At 48.4% G+C, this 15,021-nt stretch overlaps 1 protein-coding gene across 4 annotated transcripts in view; it reads right to left on the reverse strand.

Annotated features, from left to right (window-relative positions):
* LOC135916443 (disintegrin and metalloproteinase domain-containing protein 10-like) overlaps positions 1 to 15,021 on the reverse strand; it is a 162,241-nt gene that overhangs the window by 77,812 nt on the left and 69,408 nt on the right. Inside the window, exon 1 of one of the 4 annotated variants that reach the window (XM_065449802.1) lies at positions 4,534 to 4,581. The exons of the other annotated variants lie outside the window; for them this stretch is intronic. The gene's annotated coding sequence lies outside the window, so the exon portion shown is untranslated. Of the gene's footprint in view, positions 1 to 4,533; positions 4,582 to 15,021 lie in introns of those variants that run through there. 4 annotated transcript variants of the gene reach the window in all.

Consider the following 15,021-nt stretch of genomic DNA (forward strand, 5'->3'; position numbering starts at 1 on the left):
TTAAACCCGATATTTCTTCCGAAGTTCGTCCTCTTGTAAAATTAATGATAAATGCACGTGTAGCAGGATTCATAAATAATGCCCACATTTTGAGAGCAATTGGTCAAGATATCTCGTGTAAACGTCATTATATATATATAATGACGTTTACACTCACTGACGTTTATAACTCACTATATATATATATATATATATATATATATATATATATAGAGAGAGAGAGAGAGAGAGAGAGAGAGAGAACTTTTCCCGAATATGTATTCGTGGGCCACGCACAGGCTTCACTGCGGCACTGCTAGATGGCGCTTGTGCAAAGAGATGCGCGAGAGCTGAGCCCGGCTGCATACATGCCTGACGCGCTTCGGCGGTTGCAGTACGGTGAGTCACTGCAATACTAATCGCACTTACGTCGACGTTCATCGTGAAATGGGTTCTGTCGTAATGTCTTTTTAACTCGCACCAGCGTTTCAATGTCTTTGTCTACTCTTTGCATCACGTGTTAGAGTTCACGTTTTTAAATTCTTTTGTTTGTAAACCAAACAAAAAATGCGAGGACACCTAAGCACTTATGAGTTGCGAATGTGAAAGCATTAATGTCCAATTGAACGCCGCTGAGCGGTCCTCTGAGTTTTGCACTGTGAGTAATGCAGCAGCTTGTGGTGCCAACGCCGCATGCCACCGACGTCGTGCGCTGTGATAGACCAAGAAAGCAGCAGGGGCCAGCAAGGCCGCTAGGCGCGCGCAGCAGCTAAGCCTAGTGAGGGTGAGAGAGAGAGATACGGACCAGGCGCCGGTTTTTGAGAGCGAGAGCGAAAGTGACGTGGCGTCGCGGCAATGCCCTCTCCCCTCGCGCAACACCTGGCGCGCTATTGTGTAGCAGCTATACCCTTTCGCCAGCCCTGCTCCATCGAGACGCGCTCGTGACACGGCGTCGCAGCCAATGGGACGTACTTAAGGTGCCGTTTCGCTGCTGCGGACTACAGATGCCGGCATTTTCGCTCAATAGGCCATTTGACGCTTTCGCATCAATCGGCCATTTCTGTTTAAGAGCAACAGAAAACGCACATGAACCAGCCAGAGAACTTAGACACGAAACTTGGTTTGTGGGTTCAAAGGTACTTCCTAGCTGACGGAGCCGCCGATCGATTTAGTGCTGCGCTTTGTTGGCTATGAATAATTGCAGCCAGAAAAGAAAGAAGATGAAAAACAAGCACGACACGCGCGCTTGCATTGTCCGATTGCATTACAAGTCCTCTGCTCGCTTTCTGCCCACGATACTCCACTGCTTAGGGTATCTAGATGTTTTGTTTCCATAAGTGGTATGTCATTTCTGTAAACGGAGTCTTGCGCTCGCAGGAAGAAAAAGAATAAGCTCGCCAAAAGAAGTTTGTAGGGCGCTTAAGCTTCGCCTTTAAGAGATGAACGCGAGAACACTCAAAGCTTCCTGACTGCTTCTCACGCTTCTCGGAAACTGCAGCGTATGTAACCATATTGTTTACCGGGAAACGCTCACGTCGAATGCTATGCACGAATTGGGTAGCGTTCGACGCGTATGGTGTACCGTGGAATCCGATATTCAGGCGCCGGCACGCGCAAATGGCGAACGCTGTCGCCGGTCTATGCATGGCAGAAACGCCGGAAAAAAAGTTTGTTCGAGTTTTCGCGTAACAGAGCTTGGTTTTCTTGTACATTTAAATTACAGTCCGACGCTATCATGCTTGTAGGTTGTGTGTAAGTCTTTACAATTTTTCTACGTATTTTAGCTTGAGAAATACAATTAGTTCAGTAACTTCTTTGCGGCACATGGAGGGCCTGGCTATGGGTGGTTTGAAAAAGATGGGGGACACTTAAGCTTCGCCTTTAAGATTGGAACGCAATAGCATTCAAAGATTCCTGACGCCTTCTCACGTTTCCCGGCAACTGGAGCGTATGTAACCGTAATGTTTAAAAGGAAACTGTAGCCGCAAAACGCTATGCACGAAGGCGGGCTTTCTGGTAGAAACGCGGCCTCTTTCGTGAGCTGCGATGCGATGCCGGCGAGTGCCATCTGAAGATATTGCAAGAAACTAGGTGCGCCACTCCGTGGCCTCCTAAATATTCACGCGTTGGGGCGTGCAAATGGCGACGCCGTGGCCGGTCTATGGATGGCAGAAATGCTGGAAAAGGGGTCTCTGAGTTTTCGCGTAACATAAATACGTGTTCTCGTATAGCCAAATTACAATCCGACGCTATCATGTCTTTAGGTTGTGTGTAAGTCGTACTTTACGATTTTTCTGCATATTTTAGCTAGAGAAATTCAATTAGTTCATTAGCTTCCTTGCGCCACATGGAGGGCCGGGGTATGGGTGGTCAGAAATTTTTTTTTCCGGAACGACATCTGACGCTGGACGCGGCCGCCGGATTTTTTGCAACATGGTGCCCTTAACGCTATCGCGTTAAAAGGAAGTGGCAAATGAGGACACCCTGCAGCTGCAGGCGACTTATACAAGCCAGACATATGAGCGTTAGCGTATGCCCAAATAAAAGCAGCGTGCTTTAGAATCAGCTGGCATGAATGGCTTAATGTGCCCCAAAACAGCGCCGAGAGTCAGTGCTCCTGCGCATGCGCAGAAGTGCACTCATCCTTCAGTTACTTGCTGCTCTATTATTGGGTTCCATATTTCTCTTTCTTTCTCTCTTTATTTTATTATTATTTTTCTTTTGTGTATGGCCGGTAACAGAAGCTAATTTTCGGTCCAACATTTCTCTTTGCTGGACTGCTCATGTGCGGAGCCCGAACTTCGACTTGACGACAATTTTTGCGCTCAAAACTAACAGCCTCCGTTAAGCATGGGTCCTCTCGTTTGACAGCTTTAGCGTGTAAGAATGAATATAACTGTTCACGGAATGCCGAATTACAAAATGCCTACTACATCATGCTTATTGTGACGGTGAATTCAGCCAATTCACGCGTTACTACTTGCAGCGACCAACCATGTATTACATAGCTGCCAGCGCAAATGCTTCGGCATGAACATGATCTTCAGGAAAATATATTCGCTATGCCAAGCTAGTGTGTGCAACGCATTCTGGCTCAACACAGCGTCACAAGACGACGACGCCATCGCCTCTGCGACTGCGCTACTAAACGTCAATGCGTGCGGGAGCAAGCTACTACTACATATATGTCTGAAGTTCACCAACGAAATGCCTCCTCACAGTAAGGGGTGAGCCGGCTGTCACACACGCCGTGTATGTTCGTCTGGATTCTCAGAGGTAGTAAATATACACCACTGAAAACTCTTTCAGTGCGGGAGAACGTCGAGTATAGCGAAATTTATTCCTAGCCAGTGCATCCTATCAGCTAGTCTCGGATGCTTGAATGACAGACCGCTCTCTGTGGAAAATATTCTGGGAGTTTGGCCAAAGCACTCTGTAGCCTGCACAAGGCCAGTTGCCCTACTTGATGGCGAATGGACTGTAGAAACGCTTTTTTACTGTCAGCAAACTTTCCTCTGCGAGTGGGTTCACAATGACTACCTCTTTATTATTTTTGTTATCTCGACAAGCACCAGCGCCAACAGAGGCAATAACGAAGAAATAAAGCAGGTTCGCATCACGAGCGCTAACTCTCAGCATACAAACCAGCTTGCCCAAGCTTCCCGACTATTGCGACACTTCACTCATCTTTCTTTCTTTCTTTCTTTATTAATACTGTTAACCCTCGCTTGAGGGTTGTTACAGGGAGGGAAAATAGTACAACACAAGCAAATTTGACATTACATAGCATCAGGTTTCCACTTCCACTTTCTCATCCCTTTCTCCGTTTTACCCTTCCCCAAGTGTAGGGTAACGAACCAGCCACGCCCTCGGTTAACCTCTTTACCGTCACCCCTTCGTCTCTCCCCGTCACGTGATGGCAAGGTGCAGCGCATGCCTCACCGTGTGGACGTCTGAACTGCATCCCTGTGAATTCGCGCATCGCGCCGATATACTTGCCATCTATGGCTCTCCAAAAATTTTACTGTCGCGTTTAAGTGTCCTGCACTGTGAGTGAGCCTGTTATTGCGCGAGTACAAAGTGTGCGCCCGGAATTAAGCACGCAGGAATTCGCTTGCAAATCGGCCCTGCAAATGTGTGAGTCTGAAACAATTCTAAAGTATCCTTAGTGCACTGAGCCTTTGGCAGCTGTGTACATACCGAATGCCACATTGCCACACCTACGCAATGCATTTATTGTTTCGACGCATTATTAGCTTCACCATATAGCCGCGCGCAGATGGGGTCAATGTCTACTACGCATTCATTGAAGCAAAAGAAAATGCGCGTAATGCGCTTAGAGCGACTGAATCTCGAGAACGTTGGTGAGGATTCATAGTACGGAAAGGCAGGCGTACAAACAAGGACATAAGTAAAGCCAGGACTGCACAATCGCCGTTTGTAGTCTCCTCGTTCTACTTGTGTCCGTGTTTTTTCAAGCCTGCCTTTTTGTGTCACGTTACATTGTTACGTAGTAAGAGGCAGAGGAAAGAATATATGTGCAGATATGCTTACGGGCGTATGTGCATGTAGCCTTGCCTAGAACCAATTCAGCCCGCCCAAGGTTACATCGTCTTCATTCTCATCGTCTTCTTTTCAGGCCTGGTAGACCAGCTCTTCGTCAATGGAAATAAGTCATCCATAGCATCATGTACAATATATGTTGCTGTTATATATTACATTGAATTCGTTATATGCTGTACAGATGTCTGTCTGTCTTTATCGATCTCCATATTTGCATGGGGTGTAAAGCGCGAAATTTGGCAAAGCTTTTTTTACAGGTCATCTAGCACGGCGACAGTGTTTCTGTCAAAGCGTGCGCATCAGTCTAGCAGGAACAAACAGCACAAGGTAAAACTTCTAAAGCGAAGTGTACAGCAGCACAAGGTAAAACTTCAACACTATCTACAGGCGTTTGAGGTTCAATTAGTGCCGCATGTCTTCACATCCTCTCCATAACGCAAGGGGTAAGCAGGAAATTGTAGCTGGGAAAGTACTGGTGGATTACACAGAGGATGTATCGCTCAGCTACTGAGAACGGGAAGAATGAGATATAAGGATTATAGGATTTAGGAAGGGCGAAAAGGGGAAATGAAAGTGGAACGCATATGCACGAAACCACACTGTTGTAATCTGTCAGTGTTATCTCTGTGCAACAAGGTAGCATGATGAAGCTTGAAGTGTAATGCTGGTCGGTACAAAGTACACAGTGCTTCACAATAACGTAATATACTGCGTGTCTCAACTAACGTTAGCCAAGGTGTTTTACGCAAGAGAAAAAAAAAGAAAGAGCCAAGGCGTCCCGGCTATCATGCAGCACGTTTTCAAGAAAGACGGGCCATTCTAAACGAAGATAGCCAAGAACGTATTGCTCACAGTCAGCCGCCAGTAATTTTTTGTTGATGTCATTCAACGTATTAATTAACTGCTATTAGTTAACGTTTAGTCAATGCTCTGAATACCGTGCTGTCAAAAAAAGAATGTGCAGAAAATTGAAAGGAACTTAAAACTGGCATTTTCCCAGCCAGGCACTTTTTGCCCATTTATTCTTTCCGGCTGATAAGGAAAGCCCGCGAAAAATGAAAAAATATATATATAACGTGGCTAACCGTCCGCCCGCTTCAAAAAGCAGCGTCTTCAAGCAAGCTTCACAGCAGTCAGTCAGCGCTGTTTTTACACGATGCATCAACGAGCAATTATCAGCAGTCTTTCCTTAACAACAACAAGGCACCGAAAGAAAAACTTCCAGCTCTACCATTAACCGCTATGGAGCTTGTTCGAGGGCGCTGTTTTTTATACGGGTGGACGGTTCGTCAGATAATTTTTTTCTTTATTTTTCGCATGTTTTCTTTACGAGCCGGAAAAGATGAACGGACATAAAGTAGCTGGCTTTTTCAAAATATGCCAGCTTTAAATTTCTTTCAATTTCCTACAAATTCTTCATTTACAGCACGGCATTCAGAACAGTAATAAAAAATTGGCAATTGCAAGTCATTATTAAATTGAATGGCACCTACAAAATAATTAGTGGCGGCTGTTCTACTAGACTGCGAACAATATGCACTTGTCTATTTTCGCGTGGAATGACCCGTCTTTTTTTTTTTTTAGGCGATGTATTATAGCTGGGACACCGCGTGTATAGGTACAGAGCGGTGGAACCTAACAGCTCATGTCTGCCCATCGTGAGCACGATTGTGCGAATGTACGTGCCTCTCTGTCACGTGTCACCTCCACGTCAGAGGCACTCGCCTGCTGTGTCTCTCTCTAGTGTCAGCCTGGTAAATTCCACGCCACCTAAGTCGTGACAAACGCGGATCTCAGTATGCGCCATAATCTCTATTTGACGCCTCATATACAACCGAACCTATATGTCAAAACCCATAACGCTCCATTGCCCAAGGGAAGGAGAACAAGAATTACGGATAGACAACAAAAAAAGGGGGGCGGGGGAAGGCAGCGTACTTGAAATTTCAACTTCGCGCGCGCTCCTTTCTAGCGGATGCCAATACGCAGGCTGTTCAGAATCCGAAACGTGTTCAGCGGAGAGCATGATATGGAGGAAATGAATTGCCGGCTCTGTGGAATGATGGTCGGCACGAGGAGAAGGCAATCCAAAAAAAGACAGGCAAAAGGAAAGGGGGGATGGAGGAGAGAGAGAGAGGGAAGGGGAGTTGAACACGGTGTTCCAGAAACGGTCTTCTTTCGCTTGCACAAAATAGGGCAGACGAGCCTGCTGTGCGGGCCATTCAAAATAGGAGAGCTCAAAGTGGCAGAAAGCAAAATCGATTTGCCGGAGAAAAAAGAAATACGTGTCCGGGCATGCTCTTGAATTGAAAGCACGTACGTTGCCCGCAAATTGGCACGAAGATGGTCCCATTGCTTTCGCGTGCGGTACCCTGGCACACCCCTGAGCTTCGCCTCGAAAACTGCTCCGAATGAAAGAGAGAAGATGAAAACGTCCTTTAAGAGAAAAAAAAAAGTGTTTGAACCGTCAAGCAAATGCCGGAGCTTCAGTGCGTGCATCCAGATGCGAAGGGTTCTGACGTGCTGAAGGCGGAGGGTTTGTGTACATGCGGCGAACAAAATGGCTCCGAGTTGTGGCTGTTTGGGCCACTTGGTTCCACACAGCAGCGACAAGCTTACCCGTGAAAATAGAGAGGCAGGCACAATATCGCGGCTTGGTTCTGGGTGTGCATGATTGCCCGATATGTGCACCTTTCAGATGAGCAGCTAACCTTCCTGATAAGTTGAATCGTGCCTGTGAAGTGGCGATAAGTTGAAGTATAAACACGGGTCGCTCAAAATAAAACCTTTGTTGGGAGTTACCGCTCATCACTTGCTATCACTATCACTATCACCGCTATCACTTGCCATGATGCCTCCGATAGCACCGCCTATACTTGACGAAGAGTGCTTGGGACATCGGCACAACTTTCCACTCACGTTTTTACGGGAATCCTTCAGAGGTTATCTTATTAAAGCTGCAGGACGGAGATGGATTGTCTATAGATCAGTTTACATAACCCTGACAACTTCCTGTTGAGTCCAGTTTGCCGGACCGAAACGCGGTTGGCGAGTCCGCGTAATCATAGCAATGCAATCCATCGCCTCCAAGCAGCTGGAACTCCGCTTACACAGCCAGATGTGAGCGGTTCCCAAATCGATTTAACCGCGTTTACCTGCAGCTCATCAAGCAGGTTGAGCGAGTCAACTCCCGCCTTGCAGCCCGTATGAATACACCCTGGTATACAACATGATTCCGCCCGGCTAGCGTTTATATCTTAACCAGACAACCTGATTTCGGTGCGAAAAGCGAGACTCAGCATGGCTTTCTCGAGTATAGATGTATGCTGAGCTCGTGTTTACATGCTCGACGCGACGCACTTAACGAAATGATGTAAAACTTGTTCTAGTCTTGTCGTCAGCCGGGAAACGGGGTTACTAGGGTATTGTGGGGAAAGTGTTAGGAGGAGCATCTCAGAGCGCATTTCTCAATGGCCCGTTCCTGCGGCGAGCGGCGGCGGCGTAACCAAGCGAACGAACACGACAGCGAAAGATGAAAGAGCGAACGTGGAGCGGCAGATGGAAACGCGAGCAGCGAACGGTGGAGACCAATGAGAGCAGCCCCTTCAGTGACGTGCGCGCGGGAAGCTGGTTTCATGCGGACCCGCCCGACAACTCGATGCGTACTCGTATCTGGTCTCAAGCGGACCATCGGTAGTTTCGTACTATCGTCTGCTCGGGTCAGCTGTCGCTGGCGCTTGTTTGTTTGTTTGGTTTGGTCTCGTTCGCGCTTGTTTCGATTGTCATGGTTTGCGATTGTTTTGAAATCTGATTGTATGCATGACGCGAATTGTGTGTAGCACTTTCTGGAAGCACCGCGGCACCAGCGATTACACTGGAGCCTTCAACGAGTCGTGTATAAAAGTCGACGCGCTTGACCCGCAAATCCGATTTGCGACGGCAGCCGGCTCTTATGCATATATCTCTCAAATTCTTTGCCTCAATGTGTCGTGAAATGGAAACACATATTGAGCTGGGCTCAAATTTCGCATTAGAGATTATCGTAATGGTCGGTGAATTTTTTTATTTATTTCTTTTCTGCTAGCGCTGCGAGTGGTGATCTACGAGACCAATCTCACTTTCTCTCTCGTGCTACGTTCTCATGAACCTCATGAAGTCGGGCCGAGTCGGGCCGAAAACTGGCCGTCGCGTTAATGTAAACGCTATAGCGGGTCGGGCCGAGCGAACGTCTAGGCAAGTTCTGTCAACACGCCGGCCAGGAGTGGATTGACACGCCCGGCCTGCTTGGCAAGTTGCGTGTCAGTGCTGTCGGGGCTGCCTGCGTAAGCTCTACTTCTGACTCGATCCGCTCGCTTCGCGTTCATGTAAACGAAGCTTCTGACGCCCCACCTCGACATCACGACATAGCTATGCCACCTGACTCCCTAAAATTGGGACGAAGTCGTCGGAACAGGCAGCCAGCTGCTTCAACTGGCAACTATGGGAATCGCGTAATTGAAGCTTCTGATATGTTCTAAACAGTGCGTTATTCCTTTCTGTGTTCGCTGCCGACATCTCGTGATTAAAAAAGAAAAAAATCTGGTGAGCGCTGATGCTTGTACACTTGTAACGCAATAATGTGTAAGTATCGTTACGCAATATCGCGTAATTGTGTTCGAAAATTCCTGAATAGCGGGGTTCGACTATGCCATAATATAACTGGCGGTACAGTGTATCCTTACCCATGATTTGCTGGTTGAAGGTTTCAATGTTTCTAGGGTGGAAGCGCCAGATACTGACACTATTAATTTTATTACGCAACATGGCCTATCCAGTTGGTGATGACGGTGGGTGTTGTTTAATTTGCGTAAGCTCCCCGATTACGTTACATAGGGCGCCTGCGGGCGCGCGAGCAGGTGACTACAAAGCCAACGTAAAAAAAATGTGGACTACTCTGAATTTCGATGGCTTCTCCGAAACCAGACAAAGCCATCGCTTCTAGTAGGCCGAACCCTACGGGGCTGGTGGGTAAACACTTCTCGCGACCGATAGCGTCATAACCCGCCCCCGCGTCGAAAAACACGTCGCCCCCCCCCCCCCCCTGACCCTTCGCCTACTCCTACACGAGAGACGGTCAGTTATCTTTCCCCCGCGATTTGTCTCCCGTCGGCAAAGGCGCCCTCTCGTGCTATCTTTCCTGAAAACGAGGTGGGGAGGGAGAAAGGAGGACGCATCATTCTTCCCGGGAACCGGGCGGAACTTCACACGATAGCGAGGTCCGAGCACCTTTGGGATAGAGGCATATCTCCTTTCGGCCGTAGGTGCCCCACTTCGATCGCTTACAGGTGGCGCGCGCTTGTGTGCATACATGTACTGCCCAGAGTATGCCCAGAACTGTATCGATTGGGAGGTCTCGGAAAAGTTAGGCGCATTCTTCGATTGGGTGGCGCTGGCTATTGCTTTTTATTTAGGAACTTGCTCATTGCTTCTCGTTATAAGCAGCAAAACGCCTTCGCCGTGGGCTCGTATGCTGACTCACATACGCGTTGTTGCGTGGTTACCGTGGGACCCGCCTGGAGAACTAGTATATCTAGTTCCTGGATTTTGAAACTGTCATCACGCTGCAGCAGATCCGTGCAAACTGCGGCCTACCGCGAATCGCGGAATGTTGGTTCGGGAGTCCTGGAACAGGCCTGTAAATCCCGGACGTCGTATCTCGGACACCCAGGTCTGTATCGATTCAGAACTCCTCGAAAAGCTGGGCGGGCCCGATTTCACAGTGCCCTTCTTTCGAAACGCGTTCCTTTTTTTTTTCTTTTCGCGGCTTCTTGCGGTGACCTAGCCACGAGTTGACGTCGTTGTCATCGTGCCGCTGCTTTGTTTCATTTCGCAAATAATGAGGCATAGGTGTGAAAAATACTAGGCGTGATCTGGTGCTCGAATACGGGCTCTGAGAACTGGTCGCACGGTGCTAAACTGTCCCGTCGCGTCACCTGATCTCGGAGGCTGTGGCTTGAAGCTAAGTGAACCACGATCTTATTATACGTATGGGGAAGACGTGTCATTCGAACACGTGAGTTTGCGTGTTCGCGAGAGATCCCGGTTGGCTCACGGCAGGAAACGGGCTACATGTCCAGGAAGGAAACTACGAATGAAGATATTGGCACCACCACCGCACGCAATGTGAGTTCGTAATATCGCAGCTATACTCGCGAATCGGCGAGGCGTTGCTCATATACAAAGGCCGGGCCTCTATCGATTCGAAACTCTCCGAAACGCTCAGCGCATTCTTCGATTCGCCTTTAGGCCGCTTTTCGCTCGAAGGCCGTCCCTGCTTCTACGTACAGGCCGCAAAGCGTTTTGTCTCGATGTTATTATTTTTCCTGCGTAATCTACGTGAGCACAAGTGGTCCTTACCACCCCACTGCATGCTGGCGAAAGGTATATATAGTCAGTTCTCCGTTTATGCGTTACTTATGCGTTAGGCTTATGCGTTACAGGAGGCACGAATACACTGTCTTCTTTTTCTGCTGGCGTAAGTGCAGCCTCTGTTCTTGATGTCGAATAAAGTTTTTGTATGTTCTTATTTCAACTTTCGGCGCGCAAGTGCACGCTGCCTGTGTTCTTCGCCTATCTTGCGTGTGCGCTGCATTTATGCGTACTTGCCAGAGTGACATGTGCATCCATGCGTCATTTTTATCGTTACATTTTCATTTTTTTAATTCTCACATATCGAATTTGTTTCGCTAGTTATTGCTCCGGCGTAACCAATGTTGTTGCAGCTATAGCAAGCTACAAGGTCACCTGCAATATATGACAACGTAGGTTCCAGAATTTTGAAACCAGGTCACAGATCACGAAGGCCTCATGTATGTATACGTTTGAAGCGTTGCATTGATTCGAAGCTCTCCGGAAAGGCTGGGGCGCATTCTTCGATTGCGACCAACCCGCTGTCTGTGCGAAATGTTTTGCTTCTTACAAGGACCACAAGGGAGAAGGGAGAAAGAAGGGCAGAGAGAGAAGGGGACGCCTCCTCGCACTTTTGCGCACGGGTCGAAATCCTCGAGTGGACGTCACACTGCAGACGGCGCGGGGTGGAGTCATCATGTCTAAAGCTAAAACGCCGATTCCCGGATTATGGGGCGCGTCCGCTATAAAAATAAATTAGGATTACCTACAGATTGTTCGTAATAGTAAATCACAGTGTTACTAACGTGGGACCAAGTTTATCCCCCACTGTACTCAGCATTCATAGGTTTCGCGTTCAAGAATATGTATGTGCGTGAAGGCGATGTCGACTACTCCTTTCTTCTGACATACATTAAAGACGCAAAACAATGCCACAAATCGTACATGATAAGGCACACAGAAAAAAGTTCAGCGAGATTATCCCCAGAATACACAATTGCTCAATGACCAAGTACTAACAGGTCCCCAGCGGGTGTCACAATACATACACGTTCCTCGCGTGCACAGAAAAAACTCGAGCACTGTATCATCTCCAGAAATACGCCACTAAGAATGTATGACCACGAACATTTCTCACGAAACCAATTTGTGGGACTGGCCACGGCAAATGTGTACCCTCTTATCAAACACAGAATACGCACGAAGACATAAGGTTAAATACCTGAAAGAAATCCCCATACATTCACTTTTACAACATCGCGATCAAGAACAGGATTTGAACGAGTTCAAAAACATAATAATGAGACTTTGTATCTTTCTCAGACGTTCCTTATTCTTCTAGGAACCTCATAGTAATGCATGTGTGGCAGTATTTCTTTCTTCTCCAAACTTCTTGCAGAACCCTCCTGGCTTCGTGCAGGCAATCAGTGACGCGGCGTCGTCAGTGAAGCCGTAAAGTGTGGAGGAAGGACGTTGGCCAGAAGGAGCGGGCGGGAGACGGAAGGATGGCTTCAATAAAACGCCTGGCCTAATTCCAAAGGTACACATATAGGCACACGCCACACCGTGTTCTAGCGGAGGATTGCCAACAAAGAACGTCCTCCAGAGACCGTCACGCGAAAAAGGAATTGGGGACGCGGCAGGGAATGAGGTGGGGAAGAGAGAGGGAGAGAAAAGGGGAAGCGATGTTTCCACGTGGCAGGGAATTGGAGAAAACAACGCGCCGCACTTCCAAACAAACGCCAGAACGATAGCAGAAAACCGCACAGCGGAAAACGAAAACAGAAGTGAGAAAAAGGAAAAGTCGGTGGCGGCGGTCGAGTGTACATACTAAACGATCGCTGGAAGACACGAGTAGGGCTTAAAGGGTGGAATAGGGAAGCGGGCAGGGGAGGTGGTGAGCCAGGCGCCGAATCCTTCTGGCGAGCTTTGCTACAGTGAAGACTATAGTACTACTGCTACTGCTACGACGAGGCGCACCGACGGAGCGCGACGCGCCTAGGAGGCTGGCGTTTAGGGACGCGGAGGGAAGAAAATCGGGATGGACGAAGCGGGAGATGCGATGAAGCATGCAGCCAACTTCCCTAATCGCACCCACAGCGGCTCTGTAACGCCTTGCAACAGCTCCCCTGGGGAGGGAAAGGGGAAACCCTGGCGAAAGTGGAACCCTCTTTCCCTCCTGCCCTCACTCACGCCTGCGAAGGAGCGAAAAGGATAGATATTGCAAGGAGCGAAAGGAAGAAAAACCGTGACTGCTCGCAAGCGAGCGTTGGGCAACGGCCTCGGAGAAGAAAAAAACAGGCATACGATGAAGACGAGAGGGTAAAATAAGTACCGCATGGACAGAAAAGGAAGAGAATAGAGGGAAAATTGGATACGGCTTCGCAATAAAGATTGAAAGCAAGCATTTCCTTTTATTTCTCTATCTCTCGCTCTCTCTCCCCTCCCGGTGTGCTTTCTGTCGCTTTCGTTCATCCCTGCGAGCGACGGAGAGCCAATCGATAAATCTCATTTGGAGCAGGTCCTTTCCCGCTTCTCTCTTCTTGTTATTCACCGCGCCTAATGTTAGGCCAGCGGCGGCAGCGAAGGAGGCATCTTGAAAGAGCAGCCTGCGCGTCAGCGACGTTCGCCGAGAACTACAAGAGAGTCCAGGGCCCACTCGTGTCCCTCTCCCTCTTTCGCCGGAGGCGGCCCTGGACGCCTCGGCGCTAATGACGACAACGCGGGCGTCACGAAGTGGAAATTCCTGTCAGAGGGATCGCACCCCGCTGGGTTGCGCGGCTGCTGATGGATCCGCGTCGTTACGGAGCTACGTCACGGCGGACCTATGCGCAAACTTCCCGGGCGATTCTGCGGCTGCAGGAATGTATCGCTGAGGCGAGCGTGCTTAAGTTTAACGTTCTTGGGCATATTCTGTATGATGCAGTGAAAGCGTCACTGCGGGGACGTGCGGGAGCCTGCCGCTGCATTCAGAAAGCGGTCTTCGCAGACGTATTGTCGTGAGAAAACGCAGCGCAATTGCTCAGAGATGGACAGAAGAATAGGCAATAAACGTGCGCTAGATAGATATAGCAGAGCCCGTTGTACTCGAAATAAACTTGAAAATTTTCGCTGTTTGGGCTTGTTGGGTTCAACGTCATGACAAAACTTAGCGCGGAAACACACACACGGAGAGAATTTTTTACGCCACAATCCCCAAACAACTTAAATCAACGGCGATACTGAAGATCCCTCGTAGTATAAGCTTGCGTGGCAGTGAACGCTCGTTGAAGAGCCTCAATTAATTAACGTAAGCGGTTATGTTATTTACGAGTAAATGTTCCGAAAGTTGCCACTGCGATGCAAACTCACCACATAAATGTCGAGCGCAGTGACGTATAGTTGGATTCGCGATTCAACACATTGGTTCAGTGCTACCGAGAGTTGCAGTGACCTAATTGCTGGGTTTATCCTATACATATGCTCAATTGTAGGCTGTGTATTGTCGGCTAGGCTAATTACTTGCTTTTTTTTCACCGATGATGAAGCCTGAAGAGAGCGCGATAACTGTTCGGATACAATCTATCTATCTATCTATCTATCTATCTATCTATCTATCTATCTATCTATCTATCTATCTATCTATCTATCTATCTATCTATCTATCTATCTATCTATCTATCTATCTATCTATCTATCTATCTATCTGTCTATCTGTCTGTCTGTCTGTCTGTCTATCTATCTGTCTGTCTGTCTGTCTGTCTGTCTGTCTGTCTGTCTGTCTGTCTGTCTGTCTGTCTGTCTGTCTGTCTGTCTGTCTGTCTGTCTGTCTGTCTGTCTGTCCGTCTGTCCGTCTGTCCGTCTGTCTGTCTGTCTGTCCGTCTGTCTGTCTGTCTGTCTGTCTGTCTGTCCGTCTGTCTGTCTGTCCGTCTGTCTGTCTGTCCGTCTGTCTGTCCGTCTGTCTGTCTGTCTGTCTGTCTGTCCGTCTGTCTGTCTGTCCGTCTGTCTGTCCGTCTGTCTGTCCGTCTGTCTGTCCGTCCGTCCGTCCGTCCGTCCGTCCGTCCGTCCGTCCGTCCGTCCGTCCGTCCGTCCGTCCGTCCGTCCGTCCGTCCG

Source organism: Dermacentor albipictus, chromosome 4 (assembly GCF_038994185.2).
Source record: "Dermacentor albipictus isolate Rhodes 1998 colony chromosome 4, USDA_Dalb.pri_finalv2, whole genome shotgun sequence".
In the NCBI taxonomy this organism is placed as follows: Eukaryota; Metazoa; Arthropoda; class Arachnida; order Ixodida; family Ixodidae; genus Dermacentor; species Dermacentor albipictus.